Source organism: Macaca fascicularis, chromosome 6 (genome assembly GCF_037993035.2).
Source record: "Macaca fascicularis isolate 582-1 chromosome 6, T2T-MFA8v1.1".
NCBI lineage: Eukaryota > Metazoa > Chordata > Mammalia > Primates > Cercopithecidae > Macaca > Macaca fascicularis.
The window spans coordinates 102379630-102399806 of record NC_088380.1 but is presented as its reverse complement, the minus strand read 5'-3'; the positions used below and the strand labels follow the sequence as shown (position 1 = coordinate 102399806).

Here is a 20177-nt window from a genome sequence, read left to right as displayed (position 1 = left end):
GCTCAGGCTCAGTGCATGAGAGCAGCGCTCTTCGACTTTGCATTCATCAGAGTAACCTAGATGGCTTGTTTAAAAATACACATTCCCTGGCTGCGCTCGAAGAAACTGGACTTCAGTGGTTTAGTGGGGGTGTGCATAGGCCAGGTGATTCTGAGGACCACGAGGGGTTAGGGACTGCCCCGTTAATTCCGGCCAATGGAGAGATCAGACCATTCAGCATTGTCTGCAGCATATTTCTTTTTCCTCTTTTGCAATGAATATTTGATGCTCAGCGGGATGAGCCCCAGGATGAGGCACACATGAAAGAAAAATCCATGCCTCTCCATCTTTTCCCCAGGATTGCCCTTTGGTGAGACTCTCTTTTGCGACTGCTTCACTTTCCCCGGTTCACAGAACAAACCTCTTCTTAGTCTCTTTTGTTGTCTCTTATCTGTTCAACAAACACCCACTGCGCAGGACCATCCTCCAGTAAGCCGTCCAGTGGGGCCGTTTGGGAGCCCTTCTTCGTGGGGTGAGCACTGAAGGAACCGGGGCCCCATAAGCCCGTGCTTTTGTCGGGGCTGCCCCCTCTCCCATCTCAGGGTACCTGGCACCAGGCTGTTAAGCTGTGGATAGGCAACCGCACATCCCATTGGGTGTGCGTATTTCAGCACGTGGAGTTGGCCAGTGAAGCCGGCCGATGTCGGCACAGCGTACAGCAGCGCGCCTGTCCGTGGGGAGGAAGGGTCGTCCCGCCTCCCCTCCAGGCCAGTCCTGTTGCGCCTCCTCCTGCCCCACTCTGACTTTCGCGCGCCCAGGGGTCTCTGAGGGTCGCGCCCGATACCCTCCTCTACCCCAAGGCTTCTTCTCCCCAAGGGCCGGGCTGGGGGCCCAGGAGCGTCACAGCCTCCGTAGGCCCCGGAAATCGCAACTTGGTCAAAGCTAAGCCTGCCGCGATCAGCTTTTCTCACCACCTTGGGGATCCACTCTCCGTCCGTCCTTCCCGACCTCAGGCTGCAGAGAAAACTTGGGGGCGGCGGTCGAGGAAGCCGCGCCCCGAGGCTCCCAGCACAGCCCCAAGAGGAATCCTGCCGGCAACAAAAAGCTGTGCGCGCGGCCGGGCGCGAGCCTCCGCGTCCAGGTGGGGTCTCCGCGCCCCAATTCCACCCCGCCCCGCATCGGCGCTCCCCGCAAGTGAGGGGTTTCCACACGCCCCGGCGTTCCCGCACACTCAGGGTCTCCCTCGACCCCCCGGGAGATGCTCCCCGCTTTCTATCCCGCCCCGCTCTGGCGCGCCCGGTAAACGATGTGACCCCGCCCCGCTGCGGTCTCCCCTCCCCAGGACACTGCCCCCGTCCCCACTTGTGGTGCTCGGGGCATCTCTAAAGCCCCCAACCAGAGTCCTCCAACCCACCCGCGAGGCTCGCGCACCAGCAACGCGGCCCCGCCCGCAGGGACCCCGCCCACCTGTGGCTCTACCCTCGCCTCTGCGGCCTCCCCCACCGCTAGCGCGGCCCCCACCTAGGACGACCCCCGCGTAGGTCCTCCTGCCCACACCCGCCCCCTCGCCAGCCCCTGCCCCAGCCCCTAGCCGTGACCCCGCCCCTAGCCGCGCCCCCGCCCCCGCCCCGCAGCCCCTCCCGTGCGCTCGGGTCCATCCCGTCACCGCCCATTGGCCCTGGGTCCGCTCAGGGGCGCCGGCCTGGCGGCGGTTCCGAGTCGGGCGCGCGCCGGCAGGGTTCCCATTGCCAGCGGCGCAGCCAGACTAGGGGCTGCCCTCCGCCTTCTCGCCATGGACGCGGACGACTCCCGGGCCCCCAAGGGCTCCTTGCGGAAGTTCCTGGAGCACCTCTTCGGGGCCCGCAAGGCCATCGGCGTGCTGACCAGCGGCGGGGATGCTCAAGGTGCGCGCCCCCCTCCCGGCGGCGAGGGAGTGACGGACGGAGGAGGGAGAACAGGGCGAAGTGGATGGGGCGACGGGGCAGAAGAGAGGGAAGCGATGGGAGGACCCGGGGAAAGGTGGGGAAGCGATGGGAAGAACCGGGGAGACGAGCGGGGAAGCGATGGGGAGAACTGGAGAGAAGCCCGTGACCCGGAGCGGCAGGGGTACCTGCGGGGCGGCGTGAGCCGGCAAGGCAGCCCCGGGGTCCTTGCCGGGTGGGGCGGAGGAGGAAGGGACACGGCGGTAGGAACCTCCGTCCGGAAGAGAGTGAGGTTTCCACCCCCTCCGGTTTATGTTTTAAATTGAGCCTGGCAGAGGGGGTCGCCTGGAGCGCCCTTGGGGGACGTTCTCCATCAGAGCTGTAGGACAGGGCCGGGCTTCCCCTCCGAAGCGTGAGTACAGCGCGATCACTTGCTAAGTGGCCCCCCGCCCCCTAACTCCGCCCCACGTCACCCCCCAGCATGTCGCTTTTCCGTTGGAAGAGTTTAAAAAAGGGTTTCCTAAAAGGATTTAAAAAAAAAAAAAAAAAAAAAAAGGGTTTCCTGCACTAGTTGCTTTTCGGCTAGTGACGATACCGAAAACTAAAATGGGTCCCAGGCCCTCCCCGCCAGCCTCTGCGGACGGGAAGGACCAGGAAGCGGGGACTCGGGGACGTCAGCGGAGCCGGGGCGCGGGCTCTGGGCTTCCCCTTCCCTGCAATGTAGAAGCGGCTCTCCAGGAGGGGCCCGAGTCTGGGCCCACGACGCGGGCGCGCCGGGAGGACATTTAACATTGACGAGCCGGAGGTGGTGGAGACTGTGCGCCTCAGGCCCCGGGTGCACGTGGGGGCGCCAGTGCCCCGACGGTGGAGCGTCCCGATCCTTGCAGCCGCTGGATGGTAGATCCGCGCTTCCCAGGCGAACGCTACCTGGGAGCCTTAGCGATCGCGCGGGCTGGAGACGCGACGCGCCCGGAGCTGGGTTTTGATTTTTATTTTCCCGGTTCCTCCTGCAGCAGATGCGTGGAAAGGCCCGGATGGCGGATTTCCTCCCGTTTCGGGACCGCGCACTGAACAAGGATGGAGCCGGGATGGGCCCCCAGCCCACGGCCCCGGTGACCTTCCCTTCGCCCTTGAGCGCGCGGGGCGGGCGCGGGTGCTGCAGGTTGGGGCGCTGTGGGCCCCGCCCCGCCCGCCGCGAGCGCCTACGTGATGCCGGGCCCGTAGTCTCCTTGCGCCCAGGCCGGGACATCCGTCTGCCACGCACTCCCCGAGCCCGCAGCGTAGCCTCCCCAGGCCCAGCACCCCCCGCGGGAGACCCCAGTGGCAGCGCCAGACTCCGCCCTGCAGCCCGACCCCCAGCGCCCCTGGGAAGTGCTCTGGCGTTAGCGTTCTAGTAAAAGGACCCCCAGCCTCAGCATTCCTCCTGTAGGGTTGGATTCTCAGAGAAAGAAAAGGTGATGCAGCAGACGCTGGGATTGGAGAAATTACCAGAGTGAAGTGGAAATAGTCTGGCCAGCGTGACTTAAACCGGCCCGGAGATGTGCAAGTACCAGTGGAACCGCCTGGGGTCGGGATAGGACCCAGAGTGGCTTCTCAGTCAAAGGCCTTCAGAAGCAGAGGGAACATCTTGAGTGACTTTACCCGGGCCGCGAAAGACAAGAAACCTTTGGCACGGGAAGAGGAACCGATCTCTGGAAGTCACCAGGGCGGGTGGAAGGTCAGGGGTTCAAGGTTATTTTGGAATTTAGGTGCTGTGGTTCCTGCACGGTGGCTCATGCTTGTCATTCCAGTGCATTGGGAGGCCAAGGCAGGAGGATCGCTTGAGCCCAGGAGTTCCAGAGCAGCCTGGACAACATAGTGAGACTCTGTGTCTACAAAAAAAAAAAAAAAAAAAAACACGAAAGAAAAACACATTAAGATGCTGTATGTATTGGAAAATATTGATGGGTCATTCTTTTGAGCTTCATGTCCAAAAGCTTGCTAAAATGCTTGGGAGTTTGTGTACAGGCATGTGAGATTAGGATACATTGGCAGAATCGCGGTGTTCTCTGTCATCCTGGTTTTGCCACCCGGGAGGAGTTACACATATTGAAGGTTAGTAAGTCCACGCCTCTTCTCTTCTGGGGAAAAAGGTATTTTGGAAACCAATATTATGTGGGAACGTGGCTTGGTTGGTACAGCCTTGGCTTAATGGGAGACAGCTGCCCTCAGCTCTGCAGGTGGCATCAAATACGGTGGCCTCGAGCCCACATGGGTCACACCTGGGCTGTCCCTGGGGAAGCCCGCCACGGCGGGTCACCTGGGCATTCTTTCCCTGGCAGAGCCGAAGTCACAATTTTTTTGTAGACTCTAAAGAGCTTTACCCTTCCGAGATATGATCTTGAACCTGTTGGAGCATTTGGACGCATTTCTTTTAAGGAAGTTCACCTCCAGATGTGCTCAGAGGGCCTGGTCTTAGCTGCCACAGATTTACAAATTCTTACAGTAAGTAGGTTATTCCTCGAGAATTTATCTGTTGTGCCCCCATTCTTTTTGCCATTTTATTCTGATTCTATATTAGTACTTGATTTTCCCTGACATAGAAGACTATTGCCTGTAGCTAGAGATCAGAGAACATATTCACATTCAAGTATTAATTTCAGGGGAATTATCTGTCAGATGTGAAATTATGGTAAAATTCCATATATTAAAATGACCATAGCTACCATTTGTTGAAAATATTTTGTATACTAGGAGCTTTACAATTCTCATCTCCAAGCCTAGATACATGATCCCAAGAGAGGCATGCCCTCATTTTGGAAGTGGGGAGAAAGACTCACAAAGAAAAATAACTTAGGTAAGGGCATGAGGGGCATACGTGATTGTGGTAGGAGCAAAACAGATCCTAATTCCAAATATTGTACTCTCTCTTAGACCATGAAGAGTGCTTATGTCTGGCTCTGTCACCCAGGCTGGAGTGTAGTGGTGCCATCATAGCTCACTGCAGCCTCAAACTCCTGGGCTCAAGTGATCCTCCTGCCTCAGCCTTCTGAGTAGCAGGGAAGACAGGAATGCACCATCATGACCAGCTAATTGTTATGATGATGATGATGATGATGATGATTTCTGTAGAGACAGGATCTCACTATGCTGCTGAGACTGGCCTTGAACTCCTGGCCTCCTCTAGTGAGCCTCCTGCCTTGGCCTCCCAAAGAGCTGGAATTACAGACATGAGCCATCATGTCAGGCCTCCACCATAATTTTCATGGGACTTTCTTGGTGAAGCTCCTTAATCTAGTTAATGCTCAAAAGTGAAGAAAACCCAACTTGCTCAAAATTACACAGATACTCTTTGGGTGGTTTTGTGAGGGGAATGGAAAATAACTTTTTATAGCGATAGGAGTCAAGGTGGCAAAAAATCATATTAAGGCTTAATACCAACGCGATGGGCTGCTTTCCTTCCCCCAGTAGAGTTCATATTATTTAATTATAAGATAAAATTGAAAATCTCTTTCCTGTATTCCTGACTCCCCAGGCCTTGAATGAAGAAAGTATTTCTCAGGCTTGGTTGTTGTTGTTGTTGTTTTTTTTTTTTTCCCCCTACTTCTTTGGGTATCTTCTGTCTCAGGCTGTGGGATTTTTTGTTTTTTGTTTCCCCCTGCTTCTTTGGGTATCTTCTGTTGTCCCAAGACATGTCTGGAAAATTAAATTGATTTTCACTCAACCTAAAACAAGCTCCGCAGCTCTTGATCGCAGACTGATCATGACTAAGTGCCCACCGCCACGTCACGCTGTGCCACACACCAAGAGTGACTCACTGTCTTAGTCACAGGTTGTGGCTTCTGCAGGGCCTGATGCCTGGTGGAGCTGAGTGTACTGGGAAGTCCAGGTGCATCCTTAGGGTGGGCTGGATGCGAAAGCAGCGTCCTTTTTGCCTGTGGTGACAGGAACATCAATACAGTATTTATAGAAAGTTCATATAAATTGAGTATCAACCTTTCCAATCCTAGTGAGAATAGCTAGCGTTTAGTGACTCTCTGTTATGTGGCAGGCCCTCAGTGATGCTGGGCACTGACTTATCCCCACTTTACACATGAGCAAGGGATGCCCGAGGTGTTCCAGCTTCCCTGAGTTCACAGAGCTCCGTGGTGTGGCCAGGCCCTGTGGCTGCAGCAGGGATGTTCAGTGCTGCGTGTAGCTGTGTCTTCGCTGTGACTTTCCCGTGCCCAGCACCACGCCTGGCGCTTGACAGGAACACAAATGTTTGCTGCCTGCCTCCCGCCTGGAATCTCCAGTGAGGAGCAGGAAACCAGGGCTTCTAGCTGTCTTCTTCATTCATGAAGTCCTTTAGAGGAATTCAACCCTCTCTAATCAAAAGTACCCAACATCCTCAGGTCAATATATATACACTGTTAAGACTTCAAGATTAGTACCTTAAAACCGAAGTCAGAAGTGTGAGGTTTCAATTGACTGGACATGCATTAGGTCAATGACATACATATTTATTGGACACCAGGCTTGATCCCCACATGGGCACCTTTGGTGTCTGAAGCAATATTCCTTGGGTGGTTTTGTGAGGGCAACGGAAAATGACTTTTTATAGCGATAGGAGTCAAGATGGCAAAAATGATATCAAGGCTTAGTACCAATGTGATGGGCTGCTTTTCTTCCCCCAGTAGAGTTCATATTATTTAATTATAAGATAAAATGGAAATCTCTGAAGCAACGCTTCGGAGCGCAGTCGGATGGAAGGGGAAACTGAGAACAGTGCCGTTTCGCCTCACACAGCTCCGGCGCCCCTCACCATCCTGTGCACACACATTCTTTGATGGGATCTTTTCAGTGTAAAGTGCAGTAATTGATTTTGCAGAAATTACTGGGTCTGGGAGGCAGACGATGAGTGATGGTGTCACCCCGTGGCACAGTGGGAGATTTATGTGATGGCATCATTTTCTATGAATGCAGACCGCTTTGTGTGCCATACTCGGAGGACCCTTCGAAGCTAGACATTTTGTCATCTTTCAAAAGAAGCATGTTTTCCTTCTTGGTTACAGAAACTAAAAGCTTTTGATACAGGACTCCAACCTTTTATCAGGGAGAATCAGGGCTCTTTAAATAAGTTCTACCAATCGGATGGGCCATCAGAAACAATTAAAATTAGAAAGATGAAGATACGGTAACAACGTGGTCAGGGCAAACGTCACGATACCAGATTGCACGTTCACAGTTGCCTTTCTGCTAAGAACGTGCGGGTGAATATGGAACAGAGGGCCATGTGTCAGTAGTTGGGTTGCGTTTTGTGTTTCTTTTCTACAAGCCCTTTCTGGTGTGTTTGTGTATATTAGAGAGTAGCTGCCCAGAGGCTGCCATTTCCCTCCCCACTCCTCGGTTCTCTCCATCTTCACCCCCAATTCCCAGTCCTTTGTTTGGAATTACAGTCATTGTGCTTGTCAGGATGGAAGAGGGAGCCAGACACATGGCAGACCAGAGCACTGAGAGGCAGAGACTTATAAGTCCTGCCCTGGCCCTGCAGTCTGGAGTGCTGAGATAGGGTCTCGGTGTTTTCCTCTGCAGAATGGAGGCATCACTCGGTCTCTGTCTTCTCTCCCTGTCTCTTTCTTCACTCCCCTCTTCCCTAACACACATCCACAGTGAAAGTCTTCAGGAGGCAAAAGAGAAAAGGCTGGACTGTGCTGGGTCCCCCAACCCCAGGGCCCATTTGCTGTCTTCCCAGCTTCCATGTGCCCAGAGCTGCCTGGGGGAGCCTTCGGAGGTTCAGATCCTGACTGTGTGGGTCTGAGTGAGGCTCCGACTCTCACCGATAGGGGGAGGGCGCCGGTGCTGCGGGTCCCCCTGGGGTCAGTGAGGCGGTTTGCAAATCCTGCAGATCAGCTTCTCCACTTCTCCAGGTTTCTCCAACGTGAGATGCTCCCAGGAGTCCTGTGGGATTGTTTTCTGACTTTGACCAGGATTTTGACGGAGAAGATTCATTAATATAGGACCGCTTGTCTTAACGTACATATGTAAATGATCTGATGTGAAGTTTTCTGAATGGAAAATGATTGAAAGGTTGGCATGCAGTAGACTTGGGGACTTCCTTCATATCTTTTCAGCTGTGTCTTACTACAATTAAGATTTTGTTTCTGTGTGTGTGGGTTTTTTTCAGATGGAGTCTCCCTCTGTTGCCCAGCCTGGAGTGCAGTGGCTTGGTCTGGGCTCACTGCAACCTCTACCTCCCGGGTTCAAGCGATTTTCCTGTCCCAGCCTCCCAAGTAGTTGGGATTACAGACTTGCGCCGCCATGCCCACCTGGGTTTGTGTGTGTGTGTGTGTGTGTGTGTGTGTGTGTGTATCTTCAGTAGAGATGGGGTTTCACTGTATTGGTCAGGCTGGTCTCGAACTCCTGACCTCAAGTGATCCACCCGCCTTGGCCTCCCAAAATGCTGGGATTACAGGCTTGAGGCGCCACACCTAACCTTATTTCTGTGTTTCTGTAATCATTTCGCACATTAACCGACCGACTTCGGTGAGTCAGGGCAGGCTTTAGGCAAAAGAACCAAGTCCTTTATGCCCCTGGAGCTCTCACTCCTGCGGTGAGGCGTGGGTACAATGTGCCTGTAGCTGGACCTGAGAAGAAAAGCTCCAGTCTTATGAAAGGGCCCAGGGGAGCCTCTGGTTGGGGCCCTTTGACCTGACCCTACGGTGAGGGAGGAGTCGGTAGAGGAGGGTGGCCCAGAGGAGGACTTTGGATTTGTCTTAGGGGAACTGGGAAGCAGGTGGAGGGAAGCCGACTGACTGGGAAGCAGACTGACTGTCTCCGATTAAAGGTGGCTCTGTGGAGAGGAGAGGACAGGAGGAGAGGTAGTGAGTTTAGGGTCGCACAAGAAGTGGCCATAGATGGAAGCTTATGGGGTGGGGCATGTGGCAGGGCAGCCCTGTGCCCACAGACACACCCTGCCGAGGAGATCCAGGGACTTGAGTGTGTCAGGGCGTGGGGTAAATGGCCACTCAGCTATTACAGCCGGAAGGCAGAGCGTGTGAGCTGCGGCAGACACAGGCTGGTGGGGTAAAAGGAGAGTCTTCATAGCAGTGCTTAGAATAATAGAAAGTGGGAAAACCAGCAAAAAACTATCAACAGGAGATTAATGAATCCATTATGGCACCTGGAATGGAAGGAATTATTGTCAGCGTTTAATAAGGAGCTTTGTGCTGGTCGAAAGTCAAGAGGTGCACAGTACACTCAAGGGCAGTATTGAAGAGCCGAATCCAGAGCAGCTCTGCACAGTAGATCCCCCTGGGGCCAGAGGGGCCATTTGCAAATCCAAGCAGATCCCCTTCTTGGAGGTTTCTCCAACGGGAGCATCTCCCAGGATTGGGGCCTGCGTGGGTGGCTTGTGTTATATATGCAATTTTAAATGAACTAGTTGCCACATTAAAGAAAGGCGGGCCGGGACGGGGGGACACTGGGTGCCATGACTCACGCCTGTAATCCCAGCACTTCGGGAGCCCAAGGCAAGTGGATCACTTGAGCCCAGGAGTTTGAGGCCAGCCTGGGGAACATGGAGAGATCCAGTCTCTACAAAAAATACAAAACAATTAGTCAGATATGGCGTTGCACACCTACAGTCCCAGCCCCATGGGAGATTGAGGTGGGAGGATTGCCTGAGCCCAGGAGTTGGAGGCTGCAGTGAGCTGTGACTGCACAGGTTCACTCCAGCCTGGGCAATAGAGTGAGACCCTATCTAAAAAAAAAAAAAAAAGTAAAACAAAAAAAACTTTTATATTCAGCCCATTATTTGATAACAATCAGTTATTATGTTGATTATTAATATTTTACACTGTTTTCCATACTAAGTCTTTGAAATCCATTGTGTAAAGAATCTTAAAGTACATCTCCATGTGGACGGGATGCACGTGGCCAGCGGCTCCTCTGAGGGACAGTGTGGTCACGGCGATGGGTGGCGTGTCCTGCCTGTATGTAGAAGGTCCCCGTGTGGGTGTTTCTGCGAAGGCCCTGAGGGATGTGCAGGGGAGGGCCGACTCCGTCCCAGCCATGCAGAGGACCCTGGAATGCAGCACGCTGCCACCGCGCCCACGCCCCAGACCCTCTGCTGCCTGAGCTCTTTCCCAGATGTCCATTTAGCTAACCTCCCTCCCCTTCTTCCCTTTCCTTCTTTCCCCAAACGTCACTCTCAGGCAGGTCTGCAGGCTCTCCGCTTGTCAATGGCAGCCCTTCCCCTCCCCACCCTCTTAACACCCCCACCCCACTTGTTATTTTTCTCCTTAGTGCTTATTGCCATCCACCCCTGGGCATCATGCATTTGTTCACTGTGTTTCTTGCTTTCGGGTCTCTCCTGATCAGAACAAGCTCTGCCCAGACCAGAAACTTTCCATTTTGTCACCGACGCATCCACATAGCGCCCGGCAGCGATGGCACTTGGAGCACCTGAGGTCGACAGTGGGCCGGTGGTTGAGTGAAGAGCCCTACAGATTTATCTCAAGCCTTCCCCTGACCCTACCGGAAGACACGGTGGTCTGCACAGTCCAGATAGTCAGAGAGGCCCCCGGCTCGGTAACTTTGAACCGGTGGGGCTGGGGAGGGGGGAAGAGCACGTTGACAGAATCCCCCCTTGGTATCCCACCTCCCCATGCCTACATAATCCCTATATTGTCAAAGGAGAGACCCTTAGAAGGAGCTTTGGCAGCAGGAGTGAGATCAGCGCAGTGTAAGCTAATTTTCTGACAAACCAGTGGCAGCAGTCGGCAAACTGACTTTATTTCTCAAAAAGAATGTATCATCGAAATTAACAAGTGAGTGATCAGCAGTGTGGGAAAATTCAGGAAAAGCAGTTCAGTGCTGTGAGAGAGGGCGAGGCACGGAGCTTTATTACTCCAGACAACGGAGGAGGTAAAAGGATAGAACTGGATTATTTCATTAGATTTCATCTATTCGGTTTTTTTTTTTTTTTAGACGGAATCTCGCTGTGTTACCCAAGCTGGAGTGCAGTGGTGGAATCTCGGCTCACTGTAACCTCCGCCTCCTGGGTTCAAGCGATTCTCTTGCCTAAGCCTCCCAAGTAGCTGGGACTACAGGCGCATGCCACCACGCCTGGCTCAATTTTCTTTGTATTTTTAGTAGAGATGAGTTTCACCCTGTTATCCAGGATGGTCTCAATCTCCTGACCTCGTGATCTGCCTGCCTTGGCCTCCCAAAGCCCTGGGATTACAGGCATGAACCATCGCAGCCAGCCTATTCTTCTTTTTTTTTTTTTTTTTTTAAATACAGTTTAGATTTTATCAGAGCCGAATCCCAGGAAACTGAGATTTGTAAACTGGGATATCCAGCTCCTCCAAGTAGCCAGGAAATAAGGGTGACGTCAGTCATTCTTGCTAGACCCTGGTGTGGGCCGTGAATGACTCTGACTCAAGGAAGAAGCGGTCTTGTGACTCTCTTACCCTCACTGTGGTTTAGTAAGAAGCTGTTAAAAAGTGTGTCATGTGAAGAAAGTGATTTAATAATTGGTCAGAGTAATGACCACGTATTTCCTATGTAACCACTCCCTCGTTATCTCCAACTTTATCTTTGGTTCTCATGACAAGATTATCACTTCCCTGAAAACTGGGGTTTTTGCAAATGACGAAGAGGTGTTTTTCCAAATGGTAAGGTTCTTCTTTGGTGGGAAGATGTTTTCTCCTGGAAATCCTTAGGAAAGTTATTCGGCCAAAACGAAACGAGATGGATTATCCCCAGGATACCTGAGCTATAAGGACAATCTGTAGCTTGAGTGTGGAGTGAAAGACACTGAAACTGCCCTTTGTCCCAAATAGCTGTGTGCTGGGGCTCTAGAGAGCCCTAAGGAGATGGTGAAACAGGTGACGTTTACCTGTGAGGCTGAAAGCACTCATTGCCAGGCTGTGAAAGCCCGCACTGCAAGTGTGCATGTCTTCCTCCCTGTCCTGTGGGTGACAGAGCCTGCCAGTAAATGTTGGTGCATTTCCTTCTTACTTTTCATCCAACCATGTTCTCCTCCAACCTAACCCCTCACTGAATGTTCCTGGGGCTTCCTCAGGTTTCACCCTGCAGGGCCCAGCAGGAGGCAGCTGATTTGCAGTCCTCACCATTCAGAATTTCAGAAGGAGGGCTTAGAACCACACAGGCTCCACCCCCAGGCAATTAAGTGAGCATCTGGCCTCAGCAGGCATTATTTTCCTTCAAGTTCCCATTGGTGACTCTAAGGCACAGGCATTGTAATAGAGGAAATCAGGAAGTCTTGAAAGTTAAAATGAAATAAGACTATGGTTTACACTGCAGCTTCACCACTTCACTAAGGTCGTTACCTTCCAGTAATCAGTTTATCCCCCTCAGAGCCTCAGCTTTCTCATCCCTCCAGCGAGGTGTCAGGAGCTCTGCGGGCTTCCTGTGAGAATTATCCCGGTGAGGGCTCTGGCTGTGGGTGTGCAGTCAGCAAGGGACGCCCTACTAGGTCCCACCAAGTGCTGCCAGCCCCTGAGCTCAAGGATGACACGTGAAGAAAAGCCCTTCGCAATGTAGGGCTCCATCCCACCAATGTGCAAGTGAATAGAAGTCCTTTCAGGACCCAGTATTGTGTATTTTTAAGTGTGGTGCCCTGTCACCTGGAAATTGCTAGAAATGCAAGTTCCCAGGCTCCCTCTCCACCTGTGAAACCCTGGGGGTGGCCCAGCTACCCAGGGTGCGGTGGCCACTGCTGGTGATCTCCTGCTGTGGGGTGATGTCACTGTTCTTTCCGGGAGGGTGCAGGTGGACCCAGGGGTGGGAGGTGGGGCGAATCCCACAGGGACTTCAGGGACTGAGTTTAGTGCTGGGGTTCATTTTTACTCTGCACAGGAGTCTCCTGGGGTCACCTTGTGTATCATGTCCAGCCTTTTTTTTTTTTTTTTTTTCTGAGACAGTGTCTCGCTCTGTCACCCAGGCTGAAGTGCGGGTGGTGCAATCTCCACTCACTGCAAGCTCCTCCTCCCGGGTTCACTCCATTCTCCTGCCTCAGCCTCCTGAGTAGCTGGGACTGCAGGTGCCTGCCACCATGCCCAGCTAATTTTGTATTTTTAGTAGAGGTAGAGTTTCACCATGTTGGTTAAGCTGGTCTTGAACTCCTAACCTCAGATGATCTCCCCACCTCGGCCTCCGAAAGTGTTGAAATTAAAGGCATGAGCTACCATGCCCACTGGGCTAATTTTTAAGTTTTAGAGATGGGTTCTCACTGTTACCCATGCTAGTCTCAAACTCCTGGCCTCAAGCAATCCTCCCATATTGGTGTCCCAAAGTGCTTGGATTTGCAAGCATGAGCTACCACACCTAGACAAAAATTGATCTTTCATTTTAAACTTCATCTAGAGATGTGACAAAAACCAAATGGGGTATTTGTTGAAATACTTTATAACCCTTGTACAGTAATAGAGTAATCCAACTGACAATTTCACAAAACTCAATTTTTGGCAACAAGTTCAAGGTTATACATGTTAATAAAGATAACATTTATTCAACCAGAGGAAAAAGGTTACAATGATAGAATTTATCTTTTTCTTTACTATGTTGCCTGAGCTATGGTTAAGGTTTGGGGAACTGGTATCTTAAAGAACCTTCAGAAATTTCCCATTCTAGAATTTAGAAACAAACTTTACACTCTCGGGGTTGACAGAATCCAGAAGCAATCACCACCCCTAGTTTCCAGATGCTACTCTCCAAAGGCCCTTCCCCACTAGCCACAGAAATCAGAGCTCCCTGGGAAACAGACAGTTGAGCCTCTGGAGCAGGGAGGGCCTGGCTGTGCATGCTTTAGGGAGGTGGGAGTGGGGGCTTAGAAACCAAAGAAGTGAGACCAAAATGGGCCAACAGCTGTGGCAAATGTGGGAATAAAACTAAATTCCATCTGATCGCATAGTCTCAAATATGTACATATACAGAAATATTTCTGTGAGGTCACAGGGGTACTAAAAAACAAAACAAAGACTGGGGGGGGGAAAAGAAGAAAAGAAAGAACTCTCTTCTCCATGTTGGGCGCAATGACTCACGCCTGTAATCTCAGCACTTTGGGAGGTCAAGGTGGGCAGATTGTTTGAACTCAGGAGATCGACACCAGCCTGGGCACCACGGCGAGACTCTGTCTCTACAAAAAAAATATAAGCACTAGCTGGGCATGGTGGTGCACACCTGTAGTCCCAGCTACTCAGGAGGCTGAGGTGGCCCAGGAGGCTGAGGCTGCAGTAAGCTAAGACCATGCCACTGTACTCCAGCCTGGGGGACAGAACCAGACCCTGTCTTTAAAAAAAAAAAAAAAAAGACAGCCTCTTCTGTCATCATTAGAGGTAGTTCCTGCACCCCCCTCCTCCTCAAACTGGACTTCCCAGGGAGAGCAGCCGCCCCTGCCTTTTCCACAGAACCATATTTCAAGATAACCCGACAGCCCCAGCTGATGTGGAGCTCTTCTTTGAAGAAGTCCAGCAAACGAATGAAGAATTACAGAATTTGAAAACTTCACAAACTCTAATAAATGATTCAGACAATAATCCTCAATGAATATGAAAACCATTAATAGGTTGATGAGAAACTCATTATCACAGGACACCAGAAACTCAAGTGCACCAGCTGCTCCGTGGCTGAAGGGAGAAAGCAGATCTTCACAAGACAGTGGCCGACTCTCAGCATGCACCCCGCTGGCGTGAGACCCCCCCAGTGGAGGCAAGCAGGCCTCACAGGATGGTAGAATGTGGCCATCTATGCAGAACTCCCCACGAGGGACTCTGCTTCAAAAGGCACAGCCTGACTCAAACTAAGTCTTTGGATCTAAGTTCCAGTTCTCAGGAAACACAGGAACATGGCACCCAACACCACACAGAAGCAGCCAGGTCACCTGGAAAGTGAGAGCGCCCGGAGGAAACCCGGCCTGCACACTCCGCTGCCGTCCGAGAGGGTGCCCAGGAGAGACCCGGGCTGACCAGCTGCGATCTGTGGGACCCTGTGCCACAAACACTTTGAGGCGAACTAGAAGATTTGAATATGGAATAAGAAATAGGCAGTTTTAAGAAAGTATGTTTTATTCTATTAAAACTGAAAATGGCATTAGCTCATGTAAGAAATAATCCTCATGTTTTAGGGTCACAAATTCAAATATTTAGGGGTAGATGATGACGTTTATAATTTACTTCCAAAAACTTCACAAGGAAAAGGATATCTATTATGTGATAAGTGTTTAGGGGCTCATTATCCTAGTCTAATTTTCTGTATGCTTGAAAGTTTTCATAATTCTTTTTACGTAAAATAATCTTGCAAATATGTTTTTACATTAGCATTTATATGGAAATTATTAGTATTTTATATAATACATATTACTATATTATTATGATAATGACCTTATATTAGTGACATAAGAAACAAGCGATGTATCAGAAAGTGAGGATGTAATTAAGGTTCTGTGACTGCATCCACTATCGGAAGAGCACTTCTCCGTGCCAAGGACAGACTCGAAGCTTCACACACCCTGGGTCGGGGTGGGCACTATCCATGCACCCCCACTCTCCATGCAACAAAGCTGGAAGTGAGGCAAGAAGCTGGGGACCAGGACCCTTCTCTGGGGTTCTCTAAACACCGTGTTTGTAACCACCATGCTGAGCCCACTGAAGACTATCATTGTAAATGTCCAAAATCAATGTCCAAGTAAGATAGGCAAACTTAGGCCAAGAATTTTACCTACACTTAGACATTTCTTAAGCATCGCTAAATGTGAGAGAAGCCATGTCATGAAAATGTAAGAACACAAACAAGTCAACTTTTCACAATCCACCATCAAACTTTTCCAACAAAATATTACCTAGCATTGCTTGGGTGATAATGAGTGACATGAAATTGCTTAAGCTGCTCCCACGTAAGCTCCGGGATGCAGAGTGGGTCATCCCCAGAGACCACTGAGTACGTGTGGAGGGGAAGAAGTCTGTTTTGAAGGTGCTGGGAGAATATCCTCTCATTGTTTGTCTTGAAATGTGAAGTAAATAAATAAGAATATATACATATAGAATAATACACACACGCTACATTACTTACAATATAGCCAATTGATCACATTCTGTTGCATATGCCTGTAATACTTTGCAAATAAAACTGTTCTAATGGTATTAAAATTTTAAAAAAAGACACCCTGCAGGCATTGTTTAACACTGTATTCAATCACCATCACCCATGCACAGGACGCAAGGATTGAGAACAATGGACTTTTTGATGTGTGTTGCAACAAACTCATAGCCGAGGGCTGTAAATCGGAGGGATCACCAGGTCTGCCTACCAGCCACGAGGGAAGTGGTGAGAAGCTGTCACCCCAACTTGAGTTTCAAGAAGACTCCTTGGAAGAAAAGACCACCAAATTGAGAATGAAAAGGTAAGAAATAGTTCACCAGCTGAGGGGGGCTACGGAATTCAGAGAGCAGGCCACCCATGAGCCTCAAGGACACCAGCACAGGCAGGTTGTCAAAGTCACAAGGGGACATGAAGACACAGACGCAGGACAGCAGCTCTTAATCCAAAATGGTCTCAAGACTCCTTTACACCCTGAAAAATTAACCCATTTATGCCTGAGGTTGCAATTTTTTTTGTAAAAATCAGACCTTGGCAATAACCTTGAGCTGTAGGATATAAATGACTCCCACAAGCTTAGGATTCCGATAATGGAACACTAGGCACAGTTGGGTTTTAATGAGGACCCAAATAGCTTTTGATTATGTGGGCTTTTTTTTTGCCTGTGTAGGTACCTGTGTGTGTTTATATAATTTTTCTATATTCTAAATTAAAGTTGATTAAAAAATTAAAGTATTAAAAAATACTTATGCATTAAGGTAAGCCATCATTACATGTTAATATAAATATGTTTGAAAAATACTTCTCATAACAAAGTAAAACACTGACTACTTAGAGTGATGCTGTGTTGCCTTTTTTGCGAATCTCTGTAGTGTCTGGCTCAGAGGTGAAGCTGGACTCCCCCATCTGCTCTGTATCCAGCTTGCTGTGTATCACACACGTCACCACGCAGCCTCTAGAAAGTACACCATGTACTTGGGCAAGAATGAGTGAAAAAGACAATGTGTTGATAGTGGTGTGAAAATAGCTTTTCTCTCACTGTAGATCATACACGGGGGTCGTCAGACATGGTCTGAGACTTGCTGGGAAGGACAGCAGCCTGGCCCTGCTACCCCCTGGCTTCTGCTCACAGCACTGACCCCAGCTAATCCAAGAACATGTCACCTATAATGAGAATATTGAAGAAAAATCAACCATCTTCCAGATGTGTCTATATCATGATACGGTACATGGGTAAGGTAAACTGAACACAACATAAAAAAGAAAACTTACAAACGCTCCCTTCATCTCATTAAAGATGTCTCCTTTAAAGACTCATTAAAGATGACTCCATTAAGGGGCATCTGGGGGTCGCTAGGATTCTCATGTTCCAGCCGCCATCCTTCTTGCCTGAGGACAAATAATTATAAGCTGACAGTGACTCAAACACTAAAGTCTGTATCAACTAGTTAATCACTTATGACATACCAGAAATCCAGCTCACCTAAACCTGGGAAAAAGTGGCATCCAAATACACTGAGAGGAGATCCTGAAAGTCCTTGGGATTTTGTGTGGAAAATGCATACAGAGTATAATCACTAGCTGGGTTACAAATGAAAAGTGAAATTGTAAAATTTAACAGATTTCTACTAAAATTATTGAATCTCAAGGCTCATTTCCCCTTTGTCCTAGGACAGCAAGTTGTAGCTATTCTTGAGATGGGGCAGTGGCTCCATGCTCTGGCCCCCGACCTCAGCAGCTGTCCCAGCTCATCACCCTGAGTGCCAGCTTTCCCATCTCATCTCAGGATCTGCACTGGACGGGCACCAGGTCTTTCTTCAGTGAACATCTAAACTCTCTCAAGTGTCTCCAGAGACTTTCACAGGTCTACAAAGATGACCTCATTCTGTAGCAGCATGGATTTAACTTGCTCTTCGATGTCACTCCTTCACAGAGTGCACTGTTCATCGTCACCCCATCCATTAGCGTCAGTCTTACTAAAAGTCAAACATCAATGTTAGTGGTAACTCTGGAGGCCTGGCATTGTAGCGATATCCCAAGAGAAAATTGTTTTGAACCTTTCTGGGAAAAGTTCATGTACCTTTTATTCAAACGCTAGTTTTTATAATCTCGCTACCGTGTGGCTTTCCTGAAGGATGAAATTTCTAATGTCCTTCAGGTAGAGAGAGGTAAAAAGTATTCTAGAACATTAATTGCCCACTCCTCTCATCCCTTCTCAGAAACTAACTGAATTCCAGTGTGTGTGCCTGGCAAACCCAAACACGGTTTTCCGTTCAGGATGCTGGTCTTACCTGTGAAGGCGTTCATGAACGTGGAGAGGGACCGGTTCAACATTTTGAAGAAAGGGTCTCTGCACGGATACTTCCGAGACCCACAAAGGATGGTATGCTCAAGAATGTGAGGAACATCGGTACTGTCCATGGGAGTGGTCCGGAACTGCACGCTAGGGAAGAAGGAACGGCACGCCAGGAAGGGGGAGGAACAAGGAACAGAAGGCCAGCGACGGGGAGAAACAGAACGCTAGGGAAGGAGAATGACTAGAATACAAAACGTTCATCTTAGTGCTGTGGACACAGTTCCCAGACGCATCATCACCTCGGGCTACTAGAAATCATTCTGACACCACAATCCTCCAACCCAGGGTTTCCCAACTTTAATGTAAATCATTGATTCAGAATATAAAATTATATTTTGATGAGATTGTAAGTCCGTGTAAGCTTTTCCTTATTTTTCAAGATGTTCTGTCAATAAAAATACTAGTGAGATGATATTTAAACCACGTAACATACAGTCAGTGCTTTAAACCAAGCTTGTCTAACCCACAGCCTGCAGTCCGCATGCTCAGGATGGCTTGGAATGCATCCCAACACAATCCCTACACTTTCTTAAAACATTGAGGTCTTCTATTTATTTTTTTTTAGCTCGTCAACTGTCCTTAGTGTTAGTGTATTTAGTGTGTGGCCTAAGACAGTTGTTCTTCTAATGTGGCACAGGGAAGCCGAAAGATTGGACATCCTTGATTTAAATAAAACATTCAAGACCATGTTCTTACAATGCACCACGTACCTGAACAGATTATTCGTGTCTTCTCTGGCCAGGTGTAAATACCTGTCTCCTCTATCATCGTGGCTGAGCTTCATGGCCGTCAGGAACAGCTCGGGAACAGATGTCACCTGAGTTAACCAGAAAAACACGAGCAGTTAAATGCAGACAAAATAGCCTGTGAAATGGTGATCTTCGACACACTGAGAAAGCTGGCTTTTCTGCCTGAAGTTAGATGATACCGGGAAGCCAGTATTTCAGAGCTGGAGAGAACAGAACTGTCCTGCCCAAGTCCCTTATCCTACAAACAAGGAAAGTAAGACCTAAAGAAGGCAAATGAGAATGTGTGCGTATTTATGTATATTTTTGAGTGCTTATTACTGACTAGGTATTTTCCATTTTTTTATTTTTAAATTTTTTATTCTGTTTTGGCTAGGCATTTTCTAATCATGTCACATAGAATCCTGTGAGGGAGGTATTCTCATCCTCATTTACAGATGAAAAAACTGAGGCTCAGGGTGATGAAACAAGCTGCCCGAATCAGAGACAGGATTCACCCTGGTGTCTGCCCTTCCCACGGTACTGTGCTGCACCTAAATAACACAGCACCCTTTCCAACGCCTGCTGAGTGCCTCCTGCTTTTGTGTACTGCACCTCAGTAACACAGCACCCCTTCCAACATCAGCTGTGTGTCTCCTGTTTCTGTGCATATAATCTCCTGTAGTGCGAAGCACAGGCCTGCAGGAGGGGCAATGCTGGAGTGGGCTAGTCGGCGACAGTGGGGAGAGGGTCCGGGATCAGTCTTTGCTTCTCCTAGTTTGGGATGGATTCTCGATGGTAGCTGTAAGCACAAAGCTGGGGCTTCCAGAACAGCTGGAGGGGCTGGGAGGATAGAAATGCCCCCCAAAAAGATGAAAGGCTCCCCACTCCTGGGGCAGGGTGGAAGGTCTTCTCCTACCTTAGGCAAGCCTCCTGGTAAGTGTCCATACTCCTCGGTATGAAAGAAACTGTCTTCTCTTCCAGTCATGCCAGCCGACCCAGCCCTCTCCCTCAATCACATACCACGTCCCTGTGATCACCACATCACTTGCCACCCCCTCCGTCCAGGTACCATGAGTCACCTGGCCAAGCGCACACAGCAAGTCGCTGGCA

The 20177-nt window shown here is 49.8% G+C and overlaps 1 long non-coding RNA gene across 1 annotated transcript; it reads left to right on the top strand.

Annotated features, from left to right (window-relative positions):
- Nucleotides 1-16111: 16111 nt before the first annotated feature.
- On the top strand, nt 16112-18689 carry LOC141407037 (uncharacterized). The gene is made up of 2 exons (XR_012413969.1): nt 16112-16287; nt 17660-18689. It is a non-coding gene; the product is annotated as an uncharacterized lncRNA (long non-coding RNA).
- The last annotated feature ends 1488 nt before the right edge of the window (nt 18690-20177 follow it).